This window comes from Lissotriton helveticus, chromosome 8 (assembly GCF_964261635.1).
Source record: "Lissotriton helveticus chromosome 8, aLisHel1.1, whole genome shotgun sequence".
Classification (NCBI taxonomy): domain Eukaryota; kingdom Metazoa; phylum Chordata; class Amphibia; order Caudata; family Salamandridae; genus Lissotriton; species Lissotriton helveticus.
In genome coordinates this window covers 1329129355-1329147120 of record NC_136069.1, presented here as the reverse complement: position 1 = coordinate 1329147120, position 17766 = coordinate 1329129355, and the positions used below count along the sequence as shown (strand labels likewise).

At 40.2% G+C, this 17766-nt stretch overlaps 1 protein-coding gene across 1 annotated transcript in view; it reads left to right on the top strand.

The window, feature by feature from the left end:
- The window catches only part of EFHC2 (EF-hand domain containing 2), a 381628-nt gene that overhangs the window by 34418 nt on the left and 329444 nt on the right, over positions 1-17766 (top strand). The window lies entirely within an intron of this gene.

The window sequence follows — 17766 nt, the reverse complement described above, 5'->3', positions numbered from 1 at the left end:
ACGGGCCGCTACTGATCCTTTTGCTTTGAACTCTCACTCACCAGTGGTACCCCTTGGTGGCACTTCACCTAGCACTGACCCTGGCTATGCCCATACAGTTCCTATTTCAGCATCAGGATACTCTACAGGGTGAGTTGTGTGCTATTAAATAAATACACATAACATAAAATAACAAATGTGACGTAATGTGACGTAGCATAACATAACATAACATAACATAGCAAAGCATAGCATAGAGGAGGACTCAGTTGGTTATGGTGACAAGACAGTGATAATAGCTAGAGGCCTGATTGATTCACTAGGAAAACATATTTCTGGTGCCATAGGTTTGCTCCGTTTATATGAAAAGATATGATAAACATAATAGGTCTGAAATACTGAATGTGAAAAACATATGGTAAAGTAAGTAAGCATTTAAGGGTTGAATGTTATTTCTCTGTAGTAAAACCTCCAGAGGTACTTTGTTCCATGAAATGTCACAGATTACCTTTCAAGGATTTTGGATTTTGGTTACTACCTCAGACAATCCTGGGGCAGTCCACGGTAACATACTGCATGGGGTCATCATATAGCCTACATCACTCATTGACTCTTTTACCACGAGAATGACGCCATTTTCTTATCACATGTGTACATCCACCTGAAAATGAGTGTTTCTGTGTCAGGGTTGGTTGGTTAGTATTATAGTTTTAAATTGTCTCCTTTATAGTTTACCTTTCATTTCATTGTTTATCCTCCTTTCACTCTAATGTTTCTTTAGTTCCACGTTGTGTATCTTTGTTTAATCATTCCATATTGGGAAACACTTTGGTTCTAATGTGGCAGCCAAACTGGAACTTTAAATCAACAATGCCTCTGCAAGGTGGACACCTGCTGCTATGTTTAGTTTATTATTGCATATATATATCCCCAACATATTTATAGAGCAGTATGGTTTCTTCTTTCTTCTTGTATTCTATTGTTTATCTTGCATATGTTGTTGAGTTTGTGTGTATTTTATTGTGGTTGTGTCAGAGTGTGAATTCAAGATTGAGTCAATGAATGGATGTGATGGAGCGGTAATTTCTTCTGGTAGTTTCTCAATGCAAAACCCTCATGCTACCTCTAATTTACCGCTCAAAAGGTGTTGGGCCCTTCACACCATGTATTACCTTCAGGAGACTTTAAATAAACCTGAACAGTCAAAAATGCAATTTATTATTCAAGCCAATAAAGAGAGTTGTTGAGTATTTAAAGGGTTTTATTTTCTATTCAAAAGTAAATTTTTCTCTGACCCTTTATTCATTAGTAAAAAATCAATCAGGTTACAGAATTTGGAAAACAGGAAAAATATCAATAATACAGAACACATTACAGTCTGCATATAAGCATTACATGTAGTTATGAAAATGTGGCGCACAATTCTTAAAGAGTTTGTAAGAAAAATAGTCTTGCAAAGCTAATCAATGATTAAATAGTTGGCAAAAATCTCCCATTAAGAGAAATAAATGCATAAGTCAAATAAATCTTTTCAGACCTAATTAATTAGTCAAAGCATAAACTTAAAGTTTAGCATCTAAAATGTAAAGAGCCTTTCTATCTGTTGCTGCTCATGTGCATCTCTGTGTCTGAAGAGCAAAAAGGAGGGAGACAGCCCGCCCTTCACCAGACCTCAAAGGAATGTGGCCTGATGTGCCAAGATATGACGTGGAAGCAAGAAACCTCCCCCTGAATCTCCTCGGACGCCCAAGGCTGCACCCGTGACGATCTCGTACCTAACCCATAGGATGTCTGGCCTAATTTGTTCCTTCTCTCAAGAGCTCACACACCCCCCTAATGAGCCTAGAAGCCAGCTGAGATGAGAAAGCCAGCCCCCATCCAGAGAGGACATTATTTTATACCCTAATTATTGGCAGACTACACAAAGATGTAGCATCTTTCAGGAAAACCTGTACGTGATTGGTCAGTCATGATGGCATGAGTTGTCACTCCCCTGACTCATTCTAAAATCCTGACTTTACCAGTTTTAACAAAAGAAGCATACATGAATAACTACATTTATAAACATTTGCAACATTTACTAAGAAAAATGTTTCATTCTAATTCTCTTCCTTCCTTCTTTCCTTCCACAGCGTAGTCAGATGGACACTTTAACTAACACTGGTACATTGGCAGAATCACAAGAATGTACAAAGTTCAAAGTGTCCTTGACTCCTTTAGGAAAGCTGGTACAGTCTGCGCATGCTCTCTTCTCTTTAATGCAAGCCATAGCCTTGATGTATTCACAGGCAGCCATGTTTTGTGTAGGCCCCAAAAATAAAACAAACACAAAGATAATATTAATTTCATGTAAATCAGCCCATTATGTTTCCCTCCCTCATACTAGTACCCCTTATAAATGTTTACCTAGCCAAGCTATTAGTAAAAAAAGCAACTTTTCTATTATTTATGACAACATGTAAAATAAATGTGAAACATAGCATTTTCATGCATTTAGTGTAAAATTTAAAAGCACACACAATTAATATAGTGCACACAGCAACATGCATTAGTGTTTTAGATAGCTTTTCATGCAAAAAGCATTTAGTCCCCTGTGTAGTGTTTGGTGCATTTGTTAATTCCCACACATTATAAAAAGAGGTGTTATTTAACTGAAAATATTTATCAAAATATGCAACAAATCAAAGTCCTTTAAGACAGAAATATGGGATGAGCTGGGAAGAGAGAAACACATTCTATTAATCTTCAAAGGTAACTAGGCCACTTTTCTCTACATTGGAAAAAACACATGTTAATTCAGCAAAAGCATTTCAGACTGAATAGGCCTCACTTTCATTGTTTTTCATGTGCCATGTTTTTAACTAGCACCAAAATGTGTGTGGCAATTTAAATACAGTCTGATGCACAAAAAATAAAACAATGCCTGACTGCAGATGAAATCTGCTCCATCAATCCACCCTTCTGATGATTCAAATCATAATAACATGATTTATAACTCATCACACATATTTAATTTCACTAGTGACATTTCTTATTGCAAAAGCTGAGCATACAACAATGTTACTTCTATTTCTAAGGCAAACACAAGTCTGGTCTGTAATCAGATCATATATAGCCAAGCTCAAATTGTTTAGTGCAGAGATCTGTAAGTAGCTTCTTGGAACAGTTAGTCTTCTTTAAAACAAGTAACTAAAATAATAAAATGAGAATTCAACAGGACAGTTTCAGCATTTCTTTGCTCTTTGTCATCAGCTTGCCATCAGAAAGGCTCATACAGTGTGGCTTTCTGTACTTTTTCCATGCAAATTAGACTACTTAGGTGCTGAGAAATTCTGACAGAGCACCATCAATCCTTTTGCACCTTTTCAACCAAGGCCTTTCACTCTTATTTTCACTTTGATCAGATTCAGATGTTTCACCACAGCATCTCTCAGATCAAAGCCGTTGCACCATCCATTATGCAGATCTTGTGTAGCAGCTGCAATCTGGTGAGAAACTGCACACTGTACATCAACCAGACCTACACAGCAATGGCTAGTGTTCTCCTCAGTGTTTTCCACAAGTGCATTTGCATATGCATTTTTAAGCCACTTTAGTGTTGCTGAAACACAGTCTTTTGCAAAAGGTAACTCAGTGCTGCCATTGTGTTGCTTTATTATGCTTGACACTTCAGGCAGATTGCTACAATCCATTCCTTGTCCAATCTGTTGTTCTGCACTCATTATCTTTGGGACCACATTATGATCTGATTTCAGAGAAACTGGCAATCTATACCTGGGCATCAGTCTTGGCAATAACACATTTGCCACTTTGCAGTTGTCATTTTTCTCAAAAACAGTTCTGATACAACCCTGTTGTGCTGCTTCAAAAACATTTTCTTGAGCCTCTTGTAATTCAACTGTGAAGATTCCATTGAATGTATATGCTAACAGAACACAAATTTGTGCAACTGAATTAGCATTTCTCTCTCCCATGACAACAGTGACTCTCAATTGAGCAGATATACTGCATGTTATGGTAAGGGCAATCAATTTCGAATTTTGGGCTGAGGTAACTACTGAAAGCCATAAAGCTTTGACAACATCATGTATAAGGAGCACAGCATGTGCTGCTTTTAATGTGTCACCTTTCAAACATGGGCCATCTACAAAGTGGACATTGTTGGGCTGACTCAGACATTCATCCTTAAAGTCTGAATTTAGCTTTATGCATATTTTCATGATATTTAGACACTCATATTCAGTTTCATCATACTCCAATTCATTTGCTGACATTTCTGTGAAGTTTGGGTCAAAGGTCATTGGGTAATACATCACAAACCTTTGAACACAGTCATCTTTTTCAATAGGCAATGAGAGAGCGCAGCCCTCCCTCTCACTGCAAATTAGTGTATTTTCTTTCAAATAAACTTTCATTCCTAGTGCTGGGGCGCGACATTTTTTCTCTTTCAACTCTAGGAATGCTTTTGTGCAGTTGTTGTCCAATGGAAGCGGATCAGACACACCTGAGTGTGTCAGCCTCAGTAAAGGCTTAGCCACTAGGGAAAGGTTTAGTAACCACTCTCTACAGCAGCTAACCATTCCCAAAAATGTCCTGACTTCTTTCTGAATTTGAGGTGTATTCATCCTGGAAATTATTTCCCTCTTCTCTGGTGACACCTTTCTACCTCCCTTTCCAATTTTGTGTCCCAGACATTCATCTTCTTTTTGACAGTACTCTTGACTATTCTCATGCAATGGCACTGTGACATGACTTTTGCAAAAATTAATAAGTGTAAGCCATTCTTCAGCACATGGAATGTGAAAAAATATATTGGCTGGATTCGGTACCACAGGACAACATGGAAAAAATATGCTTTTAATCTCCTGCACTATTCTATTCTTTTCATTTATTTTCTGTGAACCTGTGATCAGAAAGGTACACAAACTTCCAATCAATTCCATCAAAAATCCTTTTATTGGTAAAATTCCTGCAACTGATGGTATTCCTGAATACATGTCATCTGGTTCTAATTTTAATAAGACATGTTCTGCACATTTTATTAATCTGGCATCCTTCTCTGTGAACTCTCTTATTTCTGTGTTTATTATTTTTTCCAAAGCAGAAGGTAATTTTTTAACTGTCTTTTCTGAAAACAATGCTACAGCTGTCTCTTGTTGGGCCATTTTAAAATGTACATCCTCATCAGGAATCTGCAAACTAACATTATCTGGTGTACAGTAATCTGTACTGCTTAATTTGCAAAATAATTGTTTTCCTGGTAGGCCTGAGTCACAGACAACAGTTTTGCAATTTTCCTCAAATGGGCCTAATTTTGGTGCACATTCTTCTAAAACTGGGTTTGTAATTTCTTTGTTTAAAACTCCTGCAACTAAATTTGGACTTTCCACTGCCTTCACAATGGAATTGGTAAAATCAGAATTGTGAGGGTTAAAACTCTCATTTGCAAACAGAGCATCCTGTTGAACTGGGTTCTGTTTTTGTCTCTGGAAATAATTCACATTTGCTCTGGACACCTTATTTAAATTAACTTTATCATTTTCCATATTTTGTGGGACCATCTGTGCTTGGAAAATCCCTGCCATTGGTACCTGTTTCTGAACTGACATATGCATTTGCTAAGCTGGCATATTTTGCACCTGCATTTCTCCATGTTTTTGTGCATCATGTTTAAATTTATTTTTCTTCTTCCAATGCTCAATTCTGTTATAAAGATGGCAAAAGGACACATTTTCCAGCAGTACAACATCCATACCTGAATTTGCACTAACCAAAACACCTTTACTTCCATCCTGTGTTCTTTTAATCTGTACCCAATCAACATCCTTTGCTAGCACTCTGCCCTTTAGGAAATAAATCACTGCTATATTTTCCTCCATAACAACAGAAAATGATGGTGCATTCATGCAAACCCTTTTCATTGTCTCTCCACTTGGCATTTGCACAACTTTAGATTCAAACCACAATTTAGTCAGCATGGCAATATAAAAGAACATTTCCAAATTAATGCACAACTCTTTCAATATTTCATCAAATCCATCAACTTGTGGGTACCACAGCATAAATGTGTCTCTCAATTGTGGGATTGTGTTCAGAAATGCTGCAAGTTCACTTTTATTCTGTGGCATATGCACATACATTTCTCCCACCTTTTCTCTCAATGAGTAAGCAAAAGCCTCTCCCTCATTCTGTTTATTATTTTTCTCAACTAAATCTGGTGGCTTCTTTTCCTTATCCATTTTCCTTGCTAGGTCTGGTGGTTTCTTTTTCTTCTCATGTTTTCTTGCCCACTTGTTTCCTAATTTCTCAAACCCATTGCATTAAAAAAAATATGTTATTTCTGCAATGTGCAATTGCATTCCTGAAGAACACATTTTGTCATTTGCTTCCTCATCCATGTGTACCCTAAAACTTTTCTGAAATGGAAAACTTCCTGAAACATCAGTTTCATATTTTTGAGCCAAGTCTGTCAGTCCATTATGTGTAGTTAATGCACATGCAGCTGTTTCCTTACTCAGGGAAATTAATACTTTTTCCTGACACTGGTTCACATTTTCATTATTTAAACAGCAAGGACTGTTAATTTCCCCATGTTCAAACGCTGCATTTAAAACACTAAGCTGTTTCTCTTTTTCAGGGCCTGTGTTAATATGTTCTCCCATGCTCTCTATCTTTTTAATCACTGCTGCTTCCTCAAAGCAGGTTTGAAAATCCCATTTTCAATTACATTCATTTTATCCTGGGCTGCAGATGTTGTAAATACCATTTTTCCCTCACCTTTTAGTGCTTGAGGTAATTTCTGTTCAATAATCTGTGTATTCTGAGTTTCTGAAATAAACCCTGCCATAATCTCTGATTCTGCAGCTCTTTGAACCTTTTCAGTAGGGACCATATTAATTGGGACAGTCATAATTTTTCTAGGCATTATCTGTGCATCTGCAGTTTGTAATTCTTGAACTGAATCAGGCACATTTGAAGGAGTAACACCTGGAGATATCACTGTCAGTGCTGAATAAACAGGTAATGGGTTGATATAAAATATCTGCACAGTTCTCTCAGTCTGTATTTCTCTCTGTTCAACAGAAGCAGTAGCCCCTGTAGTATTTACTGGTGCACTATTTTCAGTATTTTTCATGGGAACCACATAAAGTGGTGGACACTCAGTTAACAATTCATCCATTATTTCATCCCCTGAATTAATATTTATTTGAAGCTCTTTATCATCACTAATTCCCTTCTCCTGCATCTGGTGCTTTACCTTTTCATCCTCACTTGCTTTCTCTCTTGCTGCTTTTTCCCACATGCTTAAGGCCTCAAATTGAGCAGCTTTAGATGGTGTCTTTATTTCACATAACACTTCCCTTAATTTGTCAATGATTTGCAATTCAAAAGTACCATCTTTTGGAAACCTCAAAGCACCTTCTGTTTCAGTAATCTTGCACCATTGGTGAACCCACATACATGTATTTTGTCCCAAATTGGTAGACATACAATGCACAGGTGTTCCTTCAGGAGCATCACCAATAAAAAACGAATTTTTCACTTTACCTCCTAACAGCTTCTTTAAACCTTCAAACATTTTCAGTTTTGCAATAGTTCAATGCAATTTCGTTTTTTCCAAAGCTGCTAGTCTCAATTTTAGTCAGTTTTACTCCTATCACTGATTCTCCACAAAATCTTACTGCAATATTTCTCTTAATCAATAACTCTGTTAGTAACAATATAAATACATTCGCTACTCTGTCTGTTGTGCTAAATAAAGGATAGATTTATATTCACTGCGAGTAACACACGCTTACCCTTCTCAAAGTAAGACCTTCCGTTTACTCTTCAAACACTACAGGTAAATCCCTTCCGCTTACCTTTCACTCAAGCTCAGAAGAACCTACTACTCCTTTGGACTTATCCTTCAGGATATATCTTAGACCAAAGTTTCACCAGCGAACCCTTTTGCTGTCAATCAAGCTCAGAAGAACCTGCTACTCCTTTAGTGTGACCCTTTCTAGGTGATATCAGACCAAAGTTTCACCAGCGAACTCTTTGCTATCAATCACTCACACAGAAAATAGTCCCTAATTTAACACTGCCAGCCCTACCTAGCTTCTCAGTGTTATTCCAACAGACGAGTAACCTCAGTGCAGTGTGGCTTCCATTTACCACCCGCTATTCCTTCCCGGGATTCCACAGGTGTGCATACCTGTGTGTTCCAGACAACACAGAACAAGACACTAACTTAACATGAAGAGTTAAAACATGTAATCAATAACCAAAAATTATGTCCTATGAAATTACCAATACAATCAATAACACCATCAATTCAAAATGAGCAAAATTTCACCAACAATAAAAAAACTTAATATTTTCAACACTTCAAAAATACATGCTAGCATATTAACAACATTTCACAACCCTATTGATACTCACACCACTTCTTGCATCACCTGCCAGTACTGCTTTGCCAGTCTTCAGGTTCTGAGCATTGGAGTCAGGAATCAGGACTTGGACATTTATCTAACTTGGGCAATTATTTTATTTCCCTTCTAAAGGTCAATGATCCATTAGTTGAATAGTTGATGGTGAAATCAATAATCATTAATCACCAAACTAATCAATAATAACCATCCTCTGCTTACCAAAAACTGATGGAGCGGTAATTTCTTCTGGTAGTTTCTCAATGCAAAACCCTCATGCTACCTCTAATTTACTGCTCAAAAGGTGTTGGGCCCTACACACCATGTATTACCTTCAGGAGACTTCTTTAAATAAACCTGAACAGTCAAAAATGCAATTTATTATTCAAGCCAATAAAGAGAGTTGTTGAGTATTTAAAGAGTTTTATTTTCTATTCAAAAGTAAATTTTTCTCTGACCCTTTATTCATTAGTAAAAAATCAATCAGGTTACAGAATTTGGAAAACAGGAAAAATATCAATAATACAGAACACATTACAGTCTGCATATAAGCATTACATGTAGTTATGAAAATGTGGCGCACAATTCTTAAGAGTTTGTAAGAAAAATAGTCTTGCAAAGCTAATCAATGATTAAATAGTTGGCAAACATCTCCCATTAAGAGAAATAAATGCATAAGTCAAATACATCTTTTCAGACCTAATTAATTAGTCAAAGCATAAACTTAAAGTTTAGCATCTAAAATCTAAAGAGCCTTTCTATCTGTTGCTGCTCATGTGCATCTCTGTGTCTAAAGAGCAAAAAGGAGGGAGACAGCCCGCCCTTCACCAGACCTCAAAGGAATGTGGCCTGATGTGCCAAGATATGACGTGGAAGCAAGAAACCTCCCCCTGAATCTCCTCGGACGCCCAAGGCTGCACCCGTGACGATCTCGTACCTAACCCATAGGATGTCTGGCCTAATTTGTTCCTTCTCTCAAGAGCTCACACACCCCCCTAATGAGCCTAGAAGCCAGCTGAGATGAGAAAGCCAGCCCCCATCCAGAGAGGACATTATTTTAAACCCTAATTATTGGCAGACTACACAAAGATGTAGCATCTTTCAGGAAAACCTGTACGTGATTGGTCAGTCATGATGGCATGAGTTGTCACTCCCCTGACTCATTCTAAAATCCTGACTTTACCAGTTTTAACAAAAGAAGCATACATGAATAACTACATTTATAAACATTTGCAACATTTACTAAGAAAAATGTTTCATTCTAATTCTCTTCCTTCCTTCCTTCCTTCCACAGCGTAGTCAGATGGACACTTTAACTAACACTGGTACATTGGCAGAATCACAAGAATGTACAAAGTTCAAAGTGTCCTTGACTCCTTTAGGAAAGCTGGTACAGTCTGCGCATGCTCTCTTCTCTTTAATGCAAGCCATAGCCTTGATGTATTCACAGGCAGCCATGTTTTGTGTAGGCCCCAAAAATAAAACAAACACAAAGATAATATTAATTTCATGTAAATCAGCCAATTATGTTTCCCTCCCTCATTAGTACCCCTTATAAATGTTTACCTAGCCAAGCTATTAGTGAAAAGCAGCTTTTCTATTATTTATGACAACATGCAAAATAAATGTGAAACATAGCATTTTCATGCATTTAGTGTAAAATTTAAAAGCACACACAATTAATATAGTGCACACAGCAACATGCATTAGTGTTTTAGATAGCTTTTCATGCAAAAAGCATTTAGTCCCCTGTGTAGTGTTTGGTGCATTTGTTAATTCCACACATTATAAAAAGAGGTGTTATTTAACTGAAAATATTTATCAAAATATGCAACAAGTCAAAGTCCTTTAAGACAGAAATATGGGATGAGCTGGGAAGAGAGAAACACATTCTATTAATCTTCAAAGGTAAAAAGGCCACTTTTCTCTACATTGGAAAAAACACATGTTAATTCAGCAAAAGCATTTCAGACTGAATAGGCCTCACTTTCATTGTTTTTCATGTGCCATGTTTTTAACTAGCACCAAAATGTGTGTGGCAATTTAAATACAGTCTGGTGCACAAAAAATATAACAATGCCTGACTGCAGATGAAATCTGCTCCATCAGATGAATGGATGTGCAAGTGCAAAGATGAGTGACAGAGTGGATGCATGATTATGTATTGATTGCCTAAACCCATCAATGACACAAAAGGCATTGGGCTTCTCATGTGACCACATACAAAGTTAAAATCTATCTGCATCAAATTTCACTAGAGAAAACAGAGTTTAAACAAAGTCTGTTTTTTAACTTTTGCCCCTTTGGCCATGCACAGAATGGGCTAAGTCCTAATCAGTCAGAGTCTGGGATGCATGACATATGCAGTACTCACATAGCCGTTGTTATATATAACTAGCAGGAACATATGCAATTGAGGTTAAATAAATATTAATTACAGTGAGAAATAAACATTGGATATTCGGATAAACGAATGCACATTGAGTCTAATGAATGTACATTTGATGTGCTTAATGAATATTATTAGTAGTTTCAACAAATGTTTTTAAAATGCATGCCTCTGTCAAGCATGTATTACAATGTGTTGACCTTATAATGTTATAATGTGTTGTAGTACAGCATGGTACTTCTGATAGATACATCTGCCTTGTGGATTCCTCACCTTGTGAATATCCATCTGCGTCAGCAGCTTCCGGAAATTCTTTTTGTAGCTTCGCGCCGACGTGGACCGACGTCACAGAGGCACGGCATCGCGCGCGACTCCGCTGACGTCACCGACCCCATAACAGGCCCACGCCGGCGTGATGACATCAGTTCCCTTTTTTCCGCGTCGTCGACGCTAACGGTTTTCTAGGGATCGTCCGTAGCTTTTACAGTAACTTTGTTACTTTGTGTTGTTGGTGTTTCATTGTCTTCTCTTTCGACATGTCTTCGAAGAAGACCGGTTTTAAAGCCTGTGGAGAATGCGGCAAGACCATGTCCATTACGGATCCGCATGAATGCTGTTTATGGTGTCTTAGCTCCGACCACGATGTCGAAGACTGCCGATCTTGTAAGAAGATGACTTCTAAGGCCCTGCGGGAGAGAGAAGCTAAGCTTATTGTTGCAAAGCTTAAAGGAAGTAAGGAGAAGAAGAAATCGAGGTCGCGGACTCGACGCTCGAGGTCAAGATCTCACTCGAGGTCGCGTTCGGACTCGTCCTTGGCCCATGCTTCGAGATCTTCAAAAAAGAAGCATAAGAAGAGGTCTCATGAATCCCGACATCGTTCGAGGAAAGATTCGGGTTCTAAGCCGAAGTCGCAGGTGAAGCTGGTTGAGAAAGAAGTTGTGTCTTCGGCTTCGGAAGATCAGGACGCCGGGGGTGAGGCGTCGCATGCGAATTCGCCAGGTTCGCCGAAGCAGACAGCGATTCCATCTCCGGTTCCATCCCATTCTCCGGATCTGGAGGATAAAGGTGAGGGGGAGATGGTTGGAGAGGGAGAGGCTCCGTTGCCCGAAGGTCTGTCGACTCCGGTGCACCAGCCTGAAGAAGAAGTCGACGTCATATCGACTCCACGCCCTCAAGAACAGCCTGGGGGTTCGTACCCAACCTTTCCGGCTCCAGGTCAGGATCCAACGCATTTTCTAAATGCGATGTATGGGATTTATTCCAGGACTGTGTACCCCTCTGGGGCTCCTGTTGGTCCCACGGGTCTGATGGCGTTTGGTCTTGGTGTTCCCCAAACCAATGCTCCTGCGCCCTTTATGCCGGCTCCGGCGCCGCATTGGCATTTTCCGACGCCGGCGAGGCCTTCGACTCCGAAGCCATCGACGCCGAAGTTGTCGGCGCCGAATCCTTCGAGGAAAGATTCGGGTTCTAAGCCGAAGTCGCAGGTGAAGCTGGTTGAGAAAGAAGTTGTGTCTTCGGCTTCGGAAGATCAGGACGCCGGGGGTGAGGCGTCGCATGCGAATTCGCCAGGTTCGCCGAAGCAGACAGCGATTCCATCTCCGGTTCCATCCCATTCTCCGGATCTGGAGGATAAAGGTGAGGGGGAGATGGTTGGAGAGGGAGAGGCTCCGTTGCCTGAAGGTCTGTCGACTCCGGTGCACCAGCCTGAAGAAGAAGTCGACGTCATATCGACTCCACGCCCTCAAGAACAGCCTGGGGGTTCGTACCCAACCTTTCCGGGTCCAGGTCAGGATCCAACGCATTTTCTAAATGCGATGTATGGGATTTATTCCAGGACTATGTACCCCTCTGGGGCTCCTGTTGGTCCCACGGGTCTGATGGCGTTTGGTGTTGGTGTTCCCCAAACCAATGCTCCTGCGCCCTTTATGCCGGCTCCGGCGCCGCATTGGCATTTTCCGACGCCGGCGAGGCCTTCGACTCCGAAGCCATCGACGCCGAAGTTGTCGGCGCCGAATCCTTCGACGCCGATTCCATCATCCCTGATGCCGAACCCTGAGCGACGTTGTGGGATTCTTCCTCGTCGGGCTCGGCGCCGGCACCGGCTTCGACGGAGCTGTCAGTGGATCCAGCGGCTTCGAATGTGAAGCGCAGGTCGAGGAGTGAAGCCCAGAGACTGATGGAGGAAGAGAGATATCGTGAGGAGTATTTGGAGGAGGGTGAGCTGCAGGATCCTGAGGACCCTTTTGAGGATCTTTTAGTGGCCATTGGCCTTGAACTGTCCCCTGAGTGGGATTTGGTTTCAGTGCCGGACGAACCCTCTAAAGATGCGGCTCTTTACCATATTGTGATTCAGAAGGCTGCAAGTTTGTTGAACATTGCTTTACCTACTGCTGAGCTCAAGTCAAATCTTCTGACAGTGGTCCTTCACTCTCCATCATCAGTGTCTGAACCATTGCTGCCCTTTAATGATGCCCTTAAAGATCCAATTTTAGAAGTTTGGAAGAAACCTATGTCAGCCCCTGCTGTGTCTAGAGCTGTTGCCAGGAGGTAATTTTTAAGTAACATTCTCTTAGCACAGTGCTTTGAAGTGATTAGATGGTTTTTATTAGGTTAGGCAGGATCACTCTGACAATATTATTTTGCTTTTTGAATTTTTTGCTTCTGAAGTGTGTATGGCATACAAAATACATTGATCCTTTGCCAACAATCTATACTGTGATTGGATCTTCAGGACATTCATATTTAAAGAATAAGGAGCTCATTTAAATTTAGGCAGCTGAAATAATTACTGTCGCACAGGATGACCCAGATCCCACAGATAGGCAGGATACCACAATGGTCTTAGGAAATTGGCCCCAATAAAACATGTTTGGCCAAAGGGGCGCACATTCTCAAAAACACCATAACGTCAGATGCCACACTAAGTTAGGAACACATAGCCAGTCAGAACACGACATGAAAATTAAATGCACCGATCACACACTCTCCATGTAGGACATCTGGACACTTACTTACTGGCCCTGCAGTATGTTCACACAAGGACAAAGCCTACCTGTGTTTCTTATCAAACCCCCGATTTATTGCCCTGTGACTGGGCTCAAATTTCGGACACCAAAGCAATGCATAAATTGTTTTATGATGCGTCATGTGAAGCATAAAATGATGGCCGAAACTTGCTTTGAGACAATGTTCAGACCCCGACTCTGTAGTCTGATCTCCTGGCCGCTGCGTTTAATTAAACAACTGTTCCTGTTTTGCCAAATGCCTCTTGTCTTTCATTTTTTCAAAGGTAAATTCATATTCGAGCAACACTGGCAGTAGGTGAGACCATTTTCTGGCAGAATCTTGGGTGATAATCTGGGCGAAGGACTGCTCAAATAAATGATCAAATAGTTCCTTATATAATACATTTTGTCAGAGATTGCAATTTTTGACATAGTAGGGCATTAATTTGGATTACATCATTTTGACTATATTTCTAGACTTTGTTCTTATTTGACCTAGACACGGTGACATGTAGTCACTTGACCCAGACTTATACTGCATCAGGTGTTATATCTATGTCATCAGTTGGATGACATGACAATTTCATAGTTCTTAGAACGTTTAAGGTCAGACGACATCTGCGTCAAATGGCAGACATGACAATTATTCTGCATAAGTGGAGAAATATGGCAGCCTTTATGATGTAAAATTGTGATTGGGTCTATCACGAACAAGGTCAGATGAGTTGGACATTAGGGGGCATATCAACAAGGGGGTGTTAAAAAATGATCGCTGCTTTTGTGGCCGTTTTTGGCCAAAAAGCGGCGATAATTCTAACGCCCTAATAGCAAGGACACGCTAACGCGTGAATCCATGCTTCTTCGCCCTTTCCCTCAACGCCCAGCTTTGCATCTCTAATGAAATGCAAAGTGGGCGTTCCTCCCCAGGATAACGGGAGAAATGTCGCTAAGCGAAATTTCTCCTATTTTCAAGCCTCACGCAAAGCAGAATAGCGACAAGAAAAGTAGCGATAACCTCTGTTATTGCTACTTTCCTTACCCCTGCTTTGAAACTGGCTTAGCCATGATATCCTTTGGAAGGTGGATATCATGGCTAAGTATGTGAGGTCCTATCAGCAAGCTATCGCCAAAAGTTGTGTGATTATCGCTGGATTTCCAGTGATAATCACACAGTTTGGCAGCTTGGCAGCTTGCACTCTAAATGTTATCGCTGTGGAGATAAACGTTGCTGATAGCACGCTATCTCCGTGATAAAATTCAGAGTTGGGTTGCGATAATTATCCTAGCGCTAAGTGCACTTAGCGATAATTATCGCCCTCTCTTGATGATATGCCCCTAGGTGCTTTATGCCACTCTACAAGCCGCTACCTGCTGTTGCGTCTACAAATTTGGGGCAAAACGGGATCATTTGCGCATCTAGGTTGGATGTGGACAATATCAGAACATGAAACCTTAATCTTAATATCCTTGAGTCTTCTAGATCGACTTTGAGTAGTGCGAAGGTGCAAGTTTGCCACTTGACTTTCTTACGCTTGTTTGGAGCTATTGACTTGTACTTCCCAGAACACTTCAACTGTGAATTTGACCTTTCAGGGGAGCAAACTTGTGAATGGCAGTTGGTCCTGCAATCTCGAGGCAGAGTGGGATCTGTGCTGCGACCGTAACCTCTTCTTATGATCAGTGTCGTAGAGCTTTGCCTCCCGCTCTCGAATTGCTTTCGGATGTATAAGGACACATTTGACTTGGAGTTATGACCAGAGCCCAACCACCATAAATATAGGTTTTGTGGGTCTATAATGACATTTGCTTTTTGCACTTTTGGCACAGCTTAAATCCTATTGTTTTTGTTTTTGGGACATTGTTCTCTAACACAGTGTCTTGGGGAATTTCAAAGTCACCAGAAGACAAATGAAGTTTGAAGTGGATATACAAATTTGTATCAAAAGGCATGGACAGAAAGGAATATACATCAGCGCAGAGGGTTGGCGCCTACATGAGTGTCTGCTCATCACTCCCTGGGCATTATGAAGTCAATTCAGAGTTGCACAACACCCCTACTGGTGCAGGAGCACTACTAAGAATAAATTCCAGATACAGTCTGGCACCTGGGGATATTGTCATGACTTGGGGAAAGAGCAGATGAGGTTCACTCACCCAAAGGAGAATAACTTAATTCAATTCAGAATGAGAATGCTAAGAGCATGGAGATTGTGAAGACCGGCTCATGGAAGATTGGGACAGAGAAACAGGAGCCAGGTCTTCCAGGTCAGACAAAGAAGGTTAGCTAATCAGACTGCAGTAAGATCACCTCCCAAGTAATATAAATGGCTGGGTGGCTGTAGCAATTTGCCTGCTTATTTGTATGTTTTTTCGTTGCTTAGTTCGATCGCCCTTGTGGTACTTCTCTGCGGCTTTGTTTTGTTCTACCCTTTTCCCCTCATGTTTCCTTTTGTTGTTTCCTCCATATATCACTAAAGACCTGCATTCAATTGATTACACCCACTGTGTGAATTTCAAAGCAGCCCCTACTTTTCAGCGCTCACAAGCTTGGGAAGGTAACTAAGACCTGCCTGGCTTTATACTGGCATTCCCTTAAGGAGCATGAGGTAAGAACAAAAGGAATGGGGATTGTTACGTATTAGTATACTGTCATCACTGCTATTATATTACTTCAATGTTGTAACCAGATTTGCTGTACCAGTGGTGCATGTGGTTCGTCTAATGCCTCCTAGCAGTAGACTTCAAGCTCAGGTCATGAAATATCTAAAACGTCTAGGGACATGACATCCACTCCAATGGCCCTCTCTCTCGCAATCCCCATTTTCCCCTATTACGAATTAGTAGGTTGAAGATTCTTATAACTTTGCTTACTGTTCCTACTTGGTGGTGAGTGGTGGACTAGCATTGAAATTCCTTCCTCCTACAAAGCTCCAAATATGTTTGTGACATATTTTAAATATGAGAAAACTGCAGTTAAAAGTATATATCAGAAACTGTTGGTTTGCTGCCTAAAGCATCACCTGCTGCTTGGGCTTCAGCCTGTTTCTTCATGCCCTCAAGTGTTGGACACTGCCCCTGTGCCCTACAGAACTCCTCTATGGTGGGTGGCGCTTCTGATAGAGATCGCAGGTCACCCGACCAATATTTTCACCACTTCGGTCTCGGGCCCATATACTCCAATTCACCATATACATTGATCCGATGACCCTACAATCTACTACCAATAATCATGAGTTCCTTTCTACTATTTCCAGTGTACCCGACTTACCAACCACTGTTACGGGTACCTATGACCACGATGGGTCAGGGAGCTAGCTGTAAAAGGAAAGGCAGGAAAAATACAAACCCAACATATAAATTTTGTTTTTCTATAAAATGACCACGGACAACTGGAAGTTTTAAAAGATTTATCTAAATTTCATTTTCATAAAGCATTAGACTTACAGTTAGGAGACAATCAATAATCAGGATAACGAAAAGCATATAACTATAAAAGAACAGTGTAAGGGCAATCATTTAAGTTTTCTCTAAGAAATAGTGAAACAGGGAACACGCTAAGTGGAGTAAAAAAATGGTAATGCAAGAATAACTTTTATAAATGGACAAACTTATGCATAATTAGAATTAAGCTGTTGGGTATACTTCATAAACCTAAATAAGAACTCTGGAAATCTTAAACAGCTATAGAATGAGCAAAAGTGTAACACGCTATAAATCAAAGTTCAGCTTTATGAGAGACTGCAATGGAGAAAATGATTTCTAAAAGGTAGGGTAACATAGGAACACGCTAAGAAAAATAAATGCAAATGACTTTTGCAATATGAAATAGTTGCGGGAAAAGCATGGAAAATTATCATATGCAAAGGTATGTCTTTATTGAAGCAAAGACAGAAAAATAGAAAGGTGCAGTTTTTTTAAGGGTTTCGGTACGATATTTACCTAGACTGGTGTGAAAACCAACCCTGGCCACGGGTCAGTTAAG